The sequence below is a fragment of the Chanodichthys erythropterus genome, chromosome 12, assembly GCF_024489055.1.
Source record: "Chanodichthys erythropterus isolate Z2021 chromosome 12, ASM2448905v1, whole genome shotgun sequence".
Classification (NCBI taxonomy): Eukaryota; Metazoa; Chordata; class Actinopteri; order Cypriniformes; family Xenocyprididae; genus Chanodichthys; species Chanodichthys erythropterus.
The window spans coordinates 57,731,831-57,749,092 of NC_090232.1; positions in this window are offsets into that span (position 1 = coordinate 57,731,831).

The following is a 17,262-nucleotide window of genomic DNA, read 5'->3' on the forward strand; positions in this document are numbered from 1 at the left end:
CAGTCCCATCGTCCAGGATGAGTGGAAGGGGGGGCTCGACGGCTGCCACGTCAGGTTCTGTGGAAGGAAGAACAGAAGGGTGGTGAGGTTTTAGGAGTGACACATGGAAGGTTGGATGAATTCTTTTATATTGTGCAGGAAGTTGTAACCGGTAGGTGACGGGGTTGATCTGTCGGAGGATGGTGAATGGGCCAATGAAGCGGGGACTCAGCTTCTTGCAGGGCAGGCGCATCCTGATGTCTCTGGTGGACAGCCAGACCTTCTGCCCCGGTTGGTAGGTAGGAGCGTGGGAGCGCCGAAGGTCGGCTGTCATCTTGCGCCTGCGCAGGGCTCTCTGCAGCTGGTGATGAGCTGAGTCCCATACCCTCTCGCTCTCCCGGAACCAGTAGTCGACCGCTGGCACGTTGGAGGGTTCCCCGTCCCAGGGGAACAGTGGGGGCTGGAAGCCGAGCACGCATTGGAAAGGTGTTAATCCTGTAGTAGCTTGACGGAGGGAATTCTGGGCGTACTCGGCCCAGCCCAGGTACTGGTTCCAGGAGTCCTGGTGGCCATGACAGAAGGTACGCAGGAAGCGCCCAATCTCCTGGATCTTCCGTTCCGTCTGCCCGTTCGACTGAGGATGGTATCCAGACGATAGGCTGACGGTCACACCCAGGAGGGAGAAGAACGCCTTCCAGACTCGAGAGATAAATTGAGGTCCTCTATCAGAGACTATGTCTTCGGGGATTCCATAATGACGGAAGACATGGTTGAACATTAATTCCGCTGTGGCCATGGCAGTGGGTAGACCTTCCAGGGGGATCAGACGGCAGGCTTTGGAGAAACGGTCTACGACTACCAGAATACAGGTGTGACCATCAGATTCAGGGAGGTCGGTAATGAAGTCTCCCAGGTGTGACCAGGGTCTCTCAGGAACGGGCAGAGGATTGAGCTTGCCGGTTGGAAGATGGCGTGGGCTCTTGGAGATGGCGCACTCCCTGCAGCCCTGCACGTACCTTCTGACGTCGCTGGCCATGTTTGGCCGCCAGAAGCGCTGTTTGAGCAGCGAGAGGGTCTCATTGACCCCCGGGTGACCAGTGCCAAGTGATGAGTGAACGGAGTGCAGGAGTGGAGTGCGTCGTGTCCTGGTGATGTAACGCAAGCCTTGGGGACAACCCGGCGGAGTGCGTGAGGAGGCATTGGAGGAGGGTAAGGTCTCTTCCGACCATTCGATGGGGCTCATGAAGAGAGACTCGGGCAGGATAGTTTCAGGGTCATCATTCTTCTCCTCGGGAGCGTGGAGACGTGAGAGAGCATCGGCCTTGAGGTTCTTCGACCCAGGGCGGTATGAGATGGCGAAGTTAAATCTTGAGAAGAACATTGCCCATCTGGCTTGACGTGGGTTGAGTCGTTTGGCAGCTTTCAGATACTCAAGGTTTTTATGGTCAGTAAGAACTTGGAAAGGGTGGTTAGCTCCCTCCAACCAATGCCTCCACTCCTCAAGGGCGAGCTTGACAGCCAGGAGTTCACGGTCCCCGATGTCGTAGTTTACCTCCGCCGGGTTGAGCTTGCGGGAGAAGAAGGCGCATGGATGGAGCCTACTTGGATTCCCCTGCTGCTGTGAGAGGACCGCTCCCACTCCGGTGGTGGAGGCGTCCACCTCCACGACGAATGGTAACTCTGGATTGGGGTGGACGAGGAGGGGAGCGGTGGTGAAGGCTTTCTTGAGGGTCTCAAAAGCTTCTGTGGCAGGCTGGGACCAGGACAGAGACTTGGGCTGTTTACGGAGCAGGTTGGTGAGTGGGCTGACGATGGTGCTGTAATTTTTGATGAAGCGACGGTAGAAATTGGAGAAGCCGAGGAAACGTTGGAGTTCTTTAATGGTAGTGGGAGTTGGCCAGTTCTGGATGGCGGAAACCTTCCCCTCGTCCATCCTGATGCCACTGTGGTCAATCACATATCCCAGGAAGTGGACAGAGGACTGATGGAAGGAACACTTCTCTGCTTTTAGGAAGAGTTGGAACTGCCGTAAGCGCTTGAGGACCTCCGCAACGTGGTGGCGATGTTCGGCCAAGCTCCGGGAGTAGATGAGGATGTCATCAATATACACCAGAACGAACTTGTGGAGGAACTCCCGGAGCACCTCATGGATGAAATCCTGGAATACGGAGGGGGCGTTGACCAGGCCATACGGCATCACAAGATATTCATAGTGGCCGGTGGGCGTGACGAAGGCGGTCTTCCACTCGTCCCCCTCGCGTATCCGGATGAGGTTATACGCGCTGCGGAGGTCCAGCTTAGTGAACACAGTGGCACCGCGGAGATGTTCCAGGGCCGCTGGGACGAGGGGAAGTGGATACCTGAATTTCACGGTAATCTTGTTCAGTGAGCGATAATCGATACAGGGCCGCAAGCCTCCGTCCTTCTTGGCCACGAAGAAGAAGCTTGAAGCAGCAGGGGAAGTAGACGGGCGGATGTATCCTTGGTTAAGGGCCTCTTTAATATATTCCTCCATGGCCTTCTCCTCCGGTACAGATAGGGGGTAAATGCGTCCCCTAGGCACTGGCTCACCCGGTAACAGATCGATGGCGCAGTCCCATGGCCGGTGTGGAGGAAGCTTGGAGGCGCGTTGCGGGCAGAAGACGTCACTGAAGGGGGCGTAGTCGGGTGGAACATCGACGGAGCGTTTTTCCACAGGACTTTCGATGGAGGTAGCGTTCACGGAGATATTCTTGGAGAGAGGAGATCTTGGAACAGGAAGTTCTGGGAAACAGCTGGAGAAGCAGTGGTCGCCCCACTTCAGGACTTCGCCCGTGCGCCAGGAGATGGTGGGGTTGTGGAGTTCCAACCACGGGCGCCCTAGAACCACGTCAGCGGTGGATTCCTCCAGAACCAGCAGATGGATGGTCTCAGAGTGGAAGATACCCACTTGCAGTAGAAGGGGACCAGTAACGCGACGAACCATCTTTCGGCTTAGGGGTTTGCCCGTGATGGAGTGGACCTGGTAGTTAATCGGAGAAGGCGAGGTCTTGAGCCCGAGGTGTCGACAGAGGGCGCCGGAGATGAAGTTTCCTGCTGACCCTGAATCGAGGAGCGCCACCACTGGAACGGAAGCATTAGCAGCAGTAAGGTTTACGATAGTAGTGAGTGGTTTCATCTTTTGGATTGAAGGAATGATAGCACTCACCACAGGTCGAGGAGGACGGGTTGGGCATGTGGAGATGACATGCCCAGGGGATCCACAGTACAAGCAAAGATTCAGGGTCAGCCTTCTCCGCCTTTCTGCTGGAGACAAACGTGAGTTATCCACTTGCATGGGTTCGGTGGCTGGTTCTGGAGAGCTGACGGGTTCGGACCGACGGAGGAGGGTGGTGGTCAGTGGTTGGCCCTGGTGCTCAAGGAGACACGACTGCATACGAGAACCCACACGGATGGCGAGTTGGATGAATTGTTCGAGTCCCATGGAGTCCTCGTATGCAGCGAGATGCAACCGCACATTAGGCTCCAAACCTTGTCGAAAGGTGGTGATGAGGGCTTGTTCATTCCAGCCGCTGGTTGCGGCGAGCGTTCTGAACTGCAAGGCATAATCGTTAACAGTCTGGTTTCCTTGTTTTAAATTGTACAGTTTCTCACCAGTAGAAGAATCAGCCAAAGGTCTTCCGAAGACTTCTCTGAAGTGGGAGACGAACGCTGGATAGGATTTTACGACTGAGCCTTTTTGAGTCCAGAGGGAATCCGCCCATTGAAGGGCCTTACCTTGCAGTTGGGAGATTATGAACGCTATCTTCGCCGTTTCGGTGGGATAGAGGTGCGGCTGCATCTCCAGGACCAACTCGCACTGAAGAAGGAATCCGCTGCAATCCTCCGCCGATCCTGAGTAGGGCGCTGGTTTGGCCATGGGACTGGCGGTGTAAACAGGTGAAGCAGCGGTGAGGGGTCCTGGCGACGGTGATTGTGGTTGAGGGGTGAGTGCTCGGCGCAATGCGTCCACGAGCTCTTGAAATGGGTCATGGTAGCTCATGCTGATGTATGGCTGTTATGGTCCGGTCTTCTGTTACAACAGAGACACCGGAAGCAGAGATAAAAGCAGTTGGGTTGTTTATTGAGACAATCAGCAGAGCGAACAGGTAAGTGAATGGTGATAGTGAAGGTCTTGGAGGTGAATGAGAGGTAATACTGTCCTTATTCTTTGTGTTGCAGGTGATGGTGGAAGGAGACGCTGGAGATGGCTGACTGGAACACTCACACACACAAGCAGGTAGGAACACGAGGAGTACTGGAGACAATGGAGACGAAGGAGATGATGAAGACAGGTAAGTATCACTTTTAGAGTCCTTGAGGTAAGTGTACAACAGGTAGTATCACGAACGAGACCGGACAATGTGTGTGTGTGAGTGTGGGGTTCTTATAGTGTGACTGATGACTGTGGTGATGAGCTTCAGGTGGCGGTGATTAGAATTCCGGTGATTGAGTGCGCGGGTAAGGGAGTGAGGTGGAACCTGACGTGTCTGTGACAGGTGCTGCCTGCTGTTGTCGATCTATGATGCTCCTGTCACTGATAGTGGCCTGTAACGTAAGTCTTTTTTTTTTTTTTGGCTAAATTTAATGTTTTACTAAACTTGTTAAGTAGGCACAAGTTATTTTCTCGTTATTAAAGTTCAGGCATATGCTGGTTTGGCATTAATGGCATTTCATACGCTCAATTTTTCTACTATTATTATTATCATTATTAATATAGCCTTACTATAATATAATTTTTATTCACTTTCTGCTGAATGACAAGCTGTTTTCGATTATCCAGTTGAGCCAGTGATTCAGTAAGTTGCTTGTAACAGAAGATGCTTATTTGTCACGACTTACAGGTTTACATGTTCATTACTGAAAAAATCTGCTTTTTATTTTCAGTAGCAGAAGCAGAGACGGTTTGTGCAACAGCAACAAGGTGAGAATGATGAGACACTTTAAGAAGTAGATGTTTTTTTTTTAATCAAGCACTGTTAAGCAAATTTTATTATTTTATTTGTGTAATTTATGAATTGATATGTTCTCTGCACTTGTGTTAATATCTGTTTCTGTCTGGAACAGGTGCGGGTCAAAACCCATCTGTCAAGACACTTGTCCACTTGCTGTCCGCCCCACCAGCCCAACGATTGTGCTGGAGAACCACAAGTCACAGGTACAGGATAATGTTCATAGTCAAGTCATCTTCATTTCTGTGGCACTTTATACAAAACAGCTTCACAGTAAAAAACATGAAATAGTCAACATGACCCTAGTTGAAGTGAAACACTAGGTGTGTGTTAGAAAAATACTAATATTTTAAAGTCTGTACATGCAAATGATTCCTCAAGCTTTAAAACACATCACAAATTACAACATGTTGACTTTGAGCCCATATTGGACAGTTGGCAAATCTGTAGTGTAACAAATTTAACATAACAGTATTTTCCAAAAACACACCTATTGTTTCACTTCAGAAGAAGTTGATTAATCAACTGAGGTCATGTGGATTACCGTCATGTTCACTTTGGTTTTTGACCTTCTTGCGTGAACAGACAGAGATGGATTATTTTTCTAAATATCTCTGTTTGTATTCCACAGAAAAAGAGAATGTCATAATCAACTGGAACAGCATGAGGGTAAGTATCCCTTTGTTAAGTTAGCTTAACTGAGTGACTTTGTGATATTCCACTATCCCTTCATTTGTAAAAGTGAAAACGCAATGCAGAAGTGTAAAGAAAGGCCTCTCCTCAATCATCAGTTTCTGTACTGTACTGTCTAAAAATATGCCCATTAAATATCTTTAAAATCCAGTATACCTGTAATTGTTTTAGTTCCAGTGTAAACAAAAATATCAGGAAATCCAAAACTAGTTAGAGGACAAAGTGCATGCCCTCTGTACCTGTACTGATGTTCAGTTATTGTGTTTTGTCTTTTGTATGAGTACAGTGGTAGAGACAGAGAAGAAGTGCCTTTGATGAGGAAACCATGGCAGCCATATATACGGTAAGTTAATACTTAGTGAAAGGAAAATTTACTAGAAACATTAAGTTAAAAAAATAACTGATTTTTGTCTCACAGTCAAGAAGAGATTTCCAAATGTGTCCAAAGAGGCTTTGAGGATTTGACGTGGGGAAACTGAGACTTCTTGAAAGCAAAAAAGTTATATTTGTTTGAATATTGTAATTTTTTGAACATTGTAAAGTATGTTCCTTGCTGATTTTTATTCAAATGTTCACGTGTTATAGACAACAAATAAAAGTTTTTCAAATGTGACATGTGAATGTATTTTCTTGGGTTGAAATATATGTAGGGCAAAATATATTTTTAAATGCTTTTGTAAAATATATTTTGAAAATATATTTTAAAAAAATATACAAAACATGGCCAAAAAATACATTTTAGGAAAATATATTTATATGTGAAAATATATTTATAGCGAATATATTTTTTGGCCATTTTTTGTATATTTTGAAATATATTTGAAAATTATTTTTTTTACCGTATGGGTTAATTTATTGCACATTTATTGGAAAGTTTGAATTTATCATAAGTCCGAATGTGCGAATATAAAACCAACTTTACCGAAGTCTTGCCGTCGAACTGTTGAATAAACGCAATATCACACTCGTAGCCGTGCGATATGGCTGTATATCAGCACGCAGTGATTACCTACGGACGAATCACAGCGTGCTGATATACAGCCATATCGCACGGCTACGAGTGTGATATTGCTCGTATATCTATGGGTAAAAAAGAACATTGACAACACAAACGCCATGACTGTTTTGGATGTATTTTTTGGAGAGATGTTTTGTTTTCTTTTTTTCAGACATTTTTTAAAAAAAATATATTTTTTATTTATTTACCGGTACGTTGTAAAATTTTAATTGTTAAAGATTATGTTTGTTGTTCAATGTATTATATAATGAGTGTATTTTGTATTGTATTTTTGGAGGAGTTTTTTTTCAGAGATTTTTTTTAAATATATTTTTTAGTTTACCGTATGTTGTGACATTGTTTTTTAAAGATAATTTTTGTTGTTCAATTTAATATATTTCTTGCAGTTCAAAGCATCAAGTGTCTTGTATTTATCTTGTACTTACATTCATTCTTCATTTTTAATATTTCTTAGATTTTTCCCTTAAATGAATGGTTGGGCTTACCTTGCATGAATTGCCCAGTTAGGACCAACATAAGATCCTTACAGAGCCCACTTTAAGCCCATATGGGCATTCACGGTTGAATCCTGGTGCAAACCCACTTTAAACCCCTTTAGGCAGGTGGGCCCCAAATGGGTCTGACACAAATTGCCCGGTTAAGACCCACATAAGACCCTTACAGATCCCACTTAAAACCCACCTGGGCATCCATGGCTGGCCCCCATGTGGATCCCGGGTGCAAGCCCACTTTAAACCCCTTTAGGCAGATTGGGCCCAAATGGGTCTGTCATGAATTGCCCGGTTAAGACCCACACAAGACCCTTACAGATCCCACTTAAAACCCATCTGGGCATCCACGGCTGGCCCCCATGTGGATCCCGGGTGCAAGCCCACTTTAAACCCCTTCAGACTGGTGGGCCCCAAATGGGTTTGGCATGAATTGCCCAGTTAGGACCCACATAAGACCCTTACAGATCCCACTTAAAACCCACCTGGGCATCCATGGCTGGCCCCCATGTGGATCCCGGGTGCAAGCCCACTTTAAACCCCTTTAGGCAGATGGGGCCCAAATGGGTCTGTCATGAATTGCCCGGTTAAGACCCACACAAGACCCTTACAGATCCCACTTAAAACCCATCTGGGCATCCGAGGCTGGCCCCCATGTGGATCCCGGGTGTAAGCCCACTTTAAACCCCTTTGGGCAGGTGGGGCCCAAATGGGTCTGACATGAATTGCCCAGTTAGGACCCATGCAGTACCCTTACAGGTCCCACTTTTAGTACGTCTGGGCTTCCCCGGCTTGCCCCAATGTGGATCCCGGGTGCAAGCCCATAATGGGGCCCACATTTGCCGCCCATGAAGCCCTCATCTGGGCCCCACATGTCATTGCTGGCTGGGTGGTGGCAATGGTAGTGTTATCAACTTGACCTTGAAAGACCCAAATTTAAAATCGGATGTTACAGCTGTTTTAACACCCAGTAGTAATTATGATGTTAACATTTTCATCGATCAAATCAGTAGGATTTTACAAAGTGATGATCAGCTTATGTCGGACGACCAGATTGAAATTCAAGCTAACATAGCCATGAATAGACAAGGTGGTGGCACTCGTCGTAAACTTTTAGAATTATCTCTCAACGAGGTGATTAAAAAAAGATGAGTTTATTTTGTCCGATGAATGTTTCGAACAAATTATGTTTCTCTATCTGTCTTGCACGTTTTTTGGATCCTCAGTTACCAGAGAGCGAATTGGAATCGTGTGCACTAAGCATCCACAACAACGCTGGTTTCTCAATCAATGACCCGATTGCTCTTCATCACATAGGTACGTTTGAAAAACTGTTAGACGTCAAAATTGTTGTTTTTTACAGGACGAGCAGTGGTGGGTTAGAAGTATTCAAAAACCATGATGAACCTCACCCTAGAACCGTCTTCCTATATTTACATGACGAACACTTTTACATGATTCTTAATCTGACTGCTTTTATCGGTAGTGAGTTTGTATGCGGATATTGCTACAAAGGGTACAGTCACCCTAGAAATCATCATTGCAAGTATGTCTGCAATGTGTGTTTCGATGCAAATTGTCACAAATACCCAAAAAGAACAGTGCACTGCACCGATTGTCTGAGGTACTGTAAATCTACCTACTGTTACGACATGCACAAGAAAGCTCCGCCGGGTAAAGAAAAGCCCCCCTGTGACAAAATAAAATATTGCAACTTGTGCAATAGGCGATATGAGGTTACAGGCACCACTACAAAACATAAGTGTCCTGACATTCGATGTGCGCATTGTAGAGAAGATCTGTCGGGTCAAGGGGAACATCGTTGTTTTATTCAACCTGTATCGCACAAGGAACCTAGCACAAAATATATTTTCGATGATTTCAAAACTTGTTACGACGGTGCAAAGCACACTGCGAATTTCATTTGCGCGATCACTTTTAAAGGGACAAGATTTGTGGCCGAAGGTTCCGACTGTATTGCTCGACTAATCAGTCGTTTTAGACAACCCCGATACAAAAGGTACACCTTCATAGCTAATTGCGCATCCAGATTTGACTCATTTCTGATTTTGGAGTATTTTTGCAAAGCAGGGCTCGTTGTAGATATCATAATGCAAGGATGTAAATTGATCTACATGTACGACGATGCTTTTGACCAGCGATACATCGATAGCTACAGTTTCATACCGATGGCCCTTGCTAAGATGCCTGCGGCGTTCAATTTAACCACGGCTGAAAAAGGTTATTTCCCCCACCTTTTCAATAGGGTTGAAAATGAGAATTATGTCGGAAATTATCCAGACAAAACATACTATGGGTATGAAAACCTCTCCGATAAAGATCAGGTTAAGTTCGATGCATGGTACAGCACGGTCTCTGATAAACTTTTCAACTTCAAGAAGGAGTTGTACAAGTACGGTGTCAACGATGTGGTCTTGTTACGTGAAGCGTGTATGAAATACAGTGAGTCGTTTATAGAGTGCACCAAAATCGATCCGTTTACGTATGTCACATTACCGAGCTGTTGTATGGGGATTTTTAAATCGCAGTATCTCGAAAGAGATACATTGGCTCTGACGCATAATAATGCGTACATCCAAAAGAGTAAGACCTACTCAAGTGCATCAATTCAATGGCTCGAGTATGTCAAAAAGACTCGAAACGTGGACATTCATCATGCCCTGAACCATGGTGAGGTGTTGATTGGTAACTACTATTTAGATGGTTACTATGAGGAATCTGAATCAAAGTACGGTCTAGAATTTAACGGTTGCGTCCATCATGGTCACGAATGCTGCTTTGAACCCCACGATACACATCCCTTGTCACACGTCCCCTACGGCGATCTCAGAATTCAATTCGATGACAAAATTGAAATCCTGCAGAACGCATACGGTTTGAAAATGGAAGTTGTTTGGGAGTGCGAATGGGAAAAAATGAAAAAAACTGACCCCTCTGTGATAGAATTTATGAGTACTTATTCGGCGCCAGAGAGGTTGAAACCTAGAGAAGCACTCTTTGGCGATCGAACCAACGCTTATAAACTCTACCACAAAACCGCGGGTGATGAAAAAATAAGCTACGTGGATTTTACGAGCTTATATCCTTTTTGTCAGTCGAGGGAGAGCTATCCGATCGGTCACCCCGAAATTATTTTCCATGACTTTGAACCGATCGAAAATTATTACGGTCTTATTAAAGCTACCGTGTTTCCTCCTCGCAAATTACTATACCCAGTTCTCCCTTTCAGATGCTCTGGAAAACTCATGTTTCCCCTATGTGGAACATGTGCTAGGTCTGAAAACCAAACAACAAGCTGTAACCACACTGATGAAGAGAGGTCACTCACAGGTTGTTGGGTCAGTATTGAGCTTTTAAAAGCCAACGAGAAGGGTTACGTGGTAGATAGGATCTATGAAGTTTGGCATTTTCCGCAACAATCGGATACATTGTTCTGCAATTATGTAAAGACTTTTTTACAATTGAAACAGCAGGCCTCCGGTTACCCGTCAAACGTTGTCACGGATGGTGACAAAGCGACTTACATTCATGAATATTTTGAAAAAGAGGGGATTCATCTTGACCCCGAAAAGATCAAACACAACCCGGCTCAGAGGTCAATAAACAAGTTAATCTTGAACAGTCTTTGGGGTCGGTTCTCGATGAGTTTACACCAGACTTATCTGGTGAGAGACCCTGAAGAATTTACTGGAGTTGTTTTTGGTAAAACCGAGGGTCTAAAATTTTTCACATTCGTCTCAGACGATGTTGCGCTTGTCCAGTATAATACCGCAGAAGGTGATGAGCGCGAGACCCGCTGCGATTCCAGCGCATCTTTACTGTAGTTGATGAGACTCTCGATGATACATCGATAAGCATATGTGCTTGAACTCTGAGATATCAATCGATCACCGAGACTCACATCGACTTGTGAAAATATAGTAGCCCTGGGTAATTTATCAGTCCGACCTTTGCATCATTTGCTAAATCACCATTAGGTCTTGTGATTTTAAGACGTAGGTACAACAATGTGTTATTTAGATCGATGTAATCTTCTCCGGTTCCAGCTATAAAAAAACTCCAAAGGTGAAGAATCAGATATAGCCGATAAAGGGGGTACTTCTAAATACCCGTTTTTCTCAATAACTGTTTGCGTCAGAGGAACCGTAAATAAATCCAACTCGGACTTGATACATTCTGCTGACATGCGGTGAAGTAAGGCCATGTTAGAATATGGTTCTCTTAATTGATACGTTTCACTTTACACTCTTCTTACGCTTTCTGTGCACGACTGAGTGCTTCTTAGGTCTACGCTTTGTTTTCTTTATTGAATGACCATGCCTCCTTATACCCGGCGGTTTAGACATTCTATTACGGGTCATGACCATTAGACCCGAGTCGTCTTGAGGTTTGGTTTTATCGTTATATGATCTTGACAACGCGTTTGAGACGACATTGGTTACTATATTTTTAGCGGCTGATTTTAGGTGGGGTTTAGCAATACTGAACCCCCTTTTCAACAAAGGTATGGCCATCCTAAACAATCCTCTGAAAAGTCCACCGAGCCCCGCCCCATACATAACACCCCCTCCTGCATACCCGGGTAGCGGATATGTAAAATCAGCATCTTTATGGTAGGCCGAACGTCCAAAAGGATCATCCGGTTTCACACCTAAAATAGTGGCCAGTTTCCCAAAGAAGGATAAAGCGATGTTAGGTTTCGCAAGCAGATACACTTTGTTTTTTAAAGCGTCGTGAGTCAATACACCCGATGATCTGAGAGCATTATTTATTGTACGGGTCACCTCACGAAGGTTATTGTAGTACCCGTCATCTATTTGTATATTCCTTGATAAAGTAAACTCTGATATCTCTTTAAATACCTTTTCACCGGATTTGTTTGTGTGTGGTAAGGGGGCCGCGTGTAGGATAAAAAGTCCATCATTGTCGTTAAAGGTGTACCAACTTCTAGGATATTCAATTTCAACGAGAGCGACTTCTCATTTACCTTTCAAGTTGATAGGGCTCGCTAACCTTGTTTTGTAACTAGATATACGGTTTTCAGGATAAACTGACAAAGAAGCGTTGCACGGTAGCGTAACGTAGAAACCATTGTCGTCCATGGTAACCCCTTTTATTAAAATTATCTTATCATGTGTGGTTGATGTGTTTTAAGGCGTTTGCAAGTCGAGCAGAGATTTTTTGTCTATATAGCTATTAAATTTTGAAGGCCATCCTAACCATTTCACTAATACAAGCGTGGATCTCCCCTGTTTTTTCTCCCCTAAAATCTTTTCTACCTTGAACGCTTTGTTTTCACTCACAATTATTTTTTGTAATTCTTTTTCATAAAAAACTCCGTCGATTACCTCCCCGTCATAATCAGACAGTCTCTATACGGGCGGTTGACGGGGGATACATGAGGCAATAGTGAAAAATTCTTCTGTGTAGTTCTGTTCATATCCTTTGGCAAATGGACCTCGCACTTTAGAAATTCGAACAACGTCTCCGACTTTATATTTAAATACAGGTTTTTCATTTTTCTTTACATCTCCGTACAGATTTTGAAACACCAGAGCCTCATTTTCTTTGTTGACGTCCACCGGTCTCATCCTAATACTTCGATGATAACTGGTGTTGTATCCCTGCATAATATCTTGTAAAACATCTATATATCGCCGAGAATTTGTAGCTGTTAAAAATCTCCACATTCGACTTTTTAGCGTTCTATTAAAACGTTCCACAACGCTGGCTTTCAAATCCGTAGCAGTTGCGAAATGATTAATGTCATGCTTTTTCATTACATCTTGAAAATGTTTGTTGAAAAATTCCTTCCCCTGATCCGTCTGCAATTTCTGCGGTACGCGACCCTCTTCGAGTATAGACTTAAACGCTTTAGTAACCTCGAGTCCGCTTTTATTTTTTAGCACACAAGCCCAGGCGTACTTGCTAAAAACATTGATACATGTTAACATATATTTATTATCATCATTTTCCTTGGAATATGCCGACATGTCAACGAGATCCGCTTGGAACTGGGTATCCACTCCCTACACTACAACTCTATTACGTATGTATTTTATAGGAGCGGTTCTGTGTAATGTGTAAGCATCCTCCCCGGCCAACCAATCTGAAACCTGCTTATCGCTTAGACGCACTCCGCATTCCTTTAAGACGGCATCTTTTAATCGTTTTTTACCTCCTAAAGAACCGGGGTTGGACGGCGTGTAATAAACTTTTTTCATAAGCTCCGACATGTTGTTGTTTCAACCTATGCAAAGAATAAGACATACAACTAGAATGAATCAATAATTTATTAAAATTCAATGTAATGACGTTACAGATGATAAAAGAAAATATTTAAAACAAGATACATGATGACCGAATGATCTAAATATGAATAAATTGAAATGGGGGTTACATAATGATCGTATGATCTAAATAATCAGGAATACAAGAATAAATTGAAATGCGATTACATAAGGACTGCATGCACTAAATAAGAATAGAATAGAATGGAAATACATACTAAGTAAAGTGTTATAATGACATTACATGTAGTCTAGCCAGAAAAGAAAATCTCGGCATGCCTTCAAATCACGGTCTAGGACATAGTTGACCGTTGTTTCAATAATATCACGCATGGTGAAAGCATCAACACCACATTTTCTAGTCACTTCAACACAAACATCTGTTACATAGGTAAAGATACAGAGGATGTCACTGTGGCGAAACTCTTCGCTACATTGAGTCATCACATCCAGAACATTTCGTATCATCTCACAATGTGGTTGGGTTCCTTTAACACATATGTTTGTCAAATCTTCCCATGAATCTGCCAGTCCTCTTATATGACACATGTATTTCTTGAGATTTGATTCACGGGGGGTATCCTCATCATCATCATCAATATCATCTTCATCTCCATCCGAATCTGGTGCGTCTTGGATAATCTTTTCCAGTAATGCAATCATTTGTCTTTTGTAATGACTTTTAAACAGAAATTCTATGATGCGCCTTTGGCTACATACAGCACCCATGGTGGCGGTGGTGGTGGTGGAGTCTGGCTCACTCTCCATTCACAAGTGAGAAACCTTTCCAGAGATCGACGGTGTCGTGCACCACTTTCTCACAGGATTTGTCCAGAAGTTTCTCTCTGATTTCTTGTAGCTTTGCAGCTATGAATGGTTCGTCTTTTAATTCGTGCAGAATAGCTCCGGCTGCTCCTTGAATTCTCTGAGGATGAGACTTTAAACCAGACCGGTGTAGGGCATAGGCTATGATGGTTCGGAGATCAGGTTTAAACAGTTTGCGGGTCAGCTCGTCAAAGTGAGAGTCGAAAAAGTAGGTGGGTGGTTCAAACAGGCATGAATGTTGCAGTTGGCTGGGATGATTTATCGCACAGCCTTCACAGTCCTCCTTCAGCTTTTCATTGATGAGATGTTGCAGGAGTACAGCAATCAGAGCTTTGATGATTTTGAATCCGAGGTCGGTGAAGCATCCGTCTGGGGCATCGATCCCCTTGTCGGTTGAGGTAGAGGGTGTGTCAGACAGACCAGATAGGTAACTCAGGTTGTGATGTCCGAGTTCTTTGCAGAATTTATCTAACCATTTTTTACTGGCAGCAGATGTTCCGGGTTCGTCTGGCTGAATATTATCACCATCGTTGTCATCAGGTGGGTCAGGACCGCGGTCGAAAGAAGGACTGTAGCTGCAGCCTGGAGCATCATGTTGAGACATGGCTTATAAAGCTGTTGTGCGGGGTGGGAGTGGCTTGCAGGACTTCTTATGGGTGTAGTGAATGGGCAGGGACGGCAGAGAGTATGTGCCGCTGCGCGCGCATCTCTCAGGGTGGAACAGCTGCACTTTAATTTTATTGTAACCATCACGCATGTCACACCATTTGAACATTTTGTTTATGATTGAAAAAAGACAACTCAGCAGATCCCGATCGCACCACTTGAACAAAAATTGCATTTCGTACATGTCGAGATGATAATTTTGTACGATTACTCCTGAGACATCGCTGAGCTTCGTCTTGTCTTTACAGCAGAATATGTAAATGCACTCATCCGGATTCTTATTAGAGTGATCACTCACCACTCGGTACCGGAAATTCGGTGTTACTTCGTCCCACTACGCGATGTACAAAGGCCTTTCTCCATAGTCATCCAGATCTTTCCACACACGTGTGTAGAATAAAGTCCAGTCCTTTTCAGGAAATATCAGACAGGGGTCTCTTTCCGGTGTAAATTCACCGGCGCTGTCAGCGGTGTAGAGTGTGACAACTCGAGACGGTTTATGGAATATGTAACCGAATAGATGTTTACTATTCAACCTAAATTCGTCTCTCGCATACTCCTTATTCTCGTGGAGAAAATTTGTCAAATAGACATGCCAGTGCTCTTTTTTTTTTGGAGCCAGAGTCAGACTTTTCATCATCTCTTCATCCCATTCCATCTCGGGGGTTTTAGGTGAGTATGAACTAGCCATGTTTCACAACTCTTTTTCTGTTTCCACAGGACACCACGCTCACTATTTATACAAACATGAAATGGAATGCGGATACTGACACATCTGCTACACCCATTACCCACCCAAGACTTCAAATACCAGCTGTCAAGTTTATAAACGACCCATCTACAATTTATACACCCAGAAGACAACCAAAACTCCACAGGACAACATCATTATTCAAATATACCCTGTCAGTTATATTGCCTGAGGATATTTCCAGTGTCAAAGGTCAAGGGTGATTGAACGGTCAACGTGAAGGGAGGGGTAACATCATGGGTGGTCCCCCATGGGAATATTCATACCGGACACAATAAAAATGATTTATTATGACAGGTGCCATCAATCATTTTGACACAGTAGCCTCCCTATATCTCTCTCTTACTTTGTTTTATTTCATCTATTCCCTTTTTATCTTTTCTTTCTCTTTCTCTCAAGTTATTTCTTTAGTTTTACTTTGGAAATTCATTCCCTTTTATTACTTAATGTTTTATTTTATTCACTCTTAGTTCTGGGTCCTGTGTGTTATTGGCTGGCAATAACATTCACGCACACCCCAAGCCTCCCTTATTTCATATTTATTTTGAATTTAATTTGATAACATTTAATTCAATTTTAAAATTAAATAGTGTCAATCAGTTGCCATTTTGCTATCAACAAGCAATTCTCTTTAGGAATTTTTTTTTTTTTTTTTTTTTTTTTATTATGCAAAACAGACAATTACAATAATTACAGAAAACAAATTAAATGCAGAAAACAAATACAAAGACCAACAAAACATACATAACAGTACAATTTGGGTGTGTTTGTGTGTGTGAATGTAAGTGTAACTGGGTGTGGTAGTGGAAATATATATGAATATATATGACAATAATAATGATGAAGAGGGTAATAGTATCACACAAGAGGAGAAAAAAAAAAAAAAAAAAAACGATAAATGAGGGATGAGAAAGATGACAAAAGTAACAGTAATAGCAATATTAATAATAATAATAATAACAATAATAATAATGATAAATCCAATTAATAAGAAATGACAAATAGTAATAATAGTATTAGCAGTAGTAGTAATGATAAACTTATTAACAAATATACTCACTTCATCCGGAATGAGGGGGGAGGTTAAAGGATCAGGAAGAGGACCAATAAAGTTAATAGTAGTAGTAATAACAATAATAATAATAAATAATAAGAATTTTAGTGACAATAATAATGATGAAGAGGGTAATAGTATCACAAAAAAAAAAAGCTGATAAATGAGGGATGAGAAAGATGACAAAAGCAATAGTAATAGCAATATTAATAATAATAATAATAATAATAATAATAATAATAATGATAATAATAATAATAGCAACAGTAATAACAAAAATAATGATAAATCCAATTAATAAGAAATGACAAATAGTAATAATAGTATTAGCAGTAGTAGTAATGATAAACATATTAACGAATATACTCATTTCATCCGGAATGAGGGGGGAGGTTAAAGGATCAGGAAGAGGACAAATAAGATAATAGTAGCAGTAGTAATAGCAATAATAATAATAATAATAATAATATTGATACAGCCATTGATAGTAATGATAATAGTAGTAAT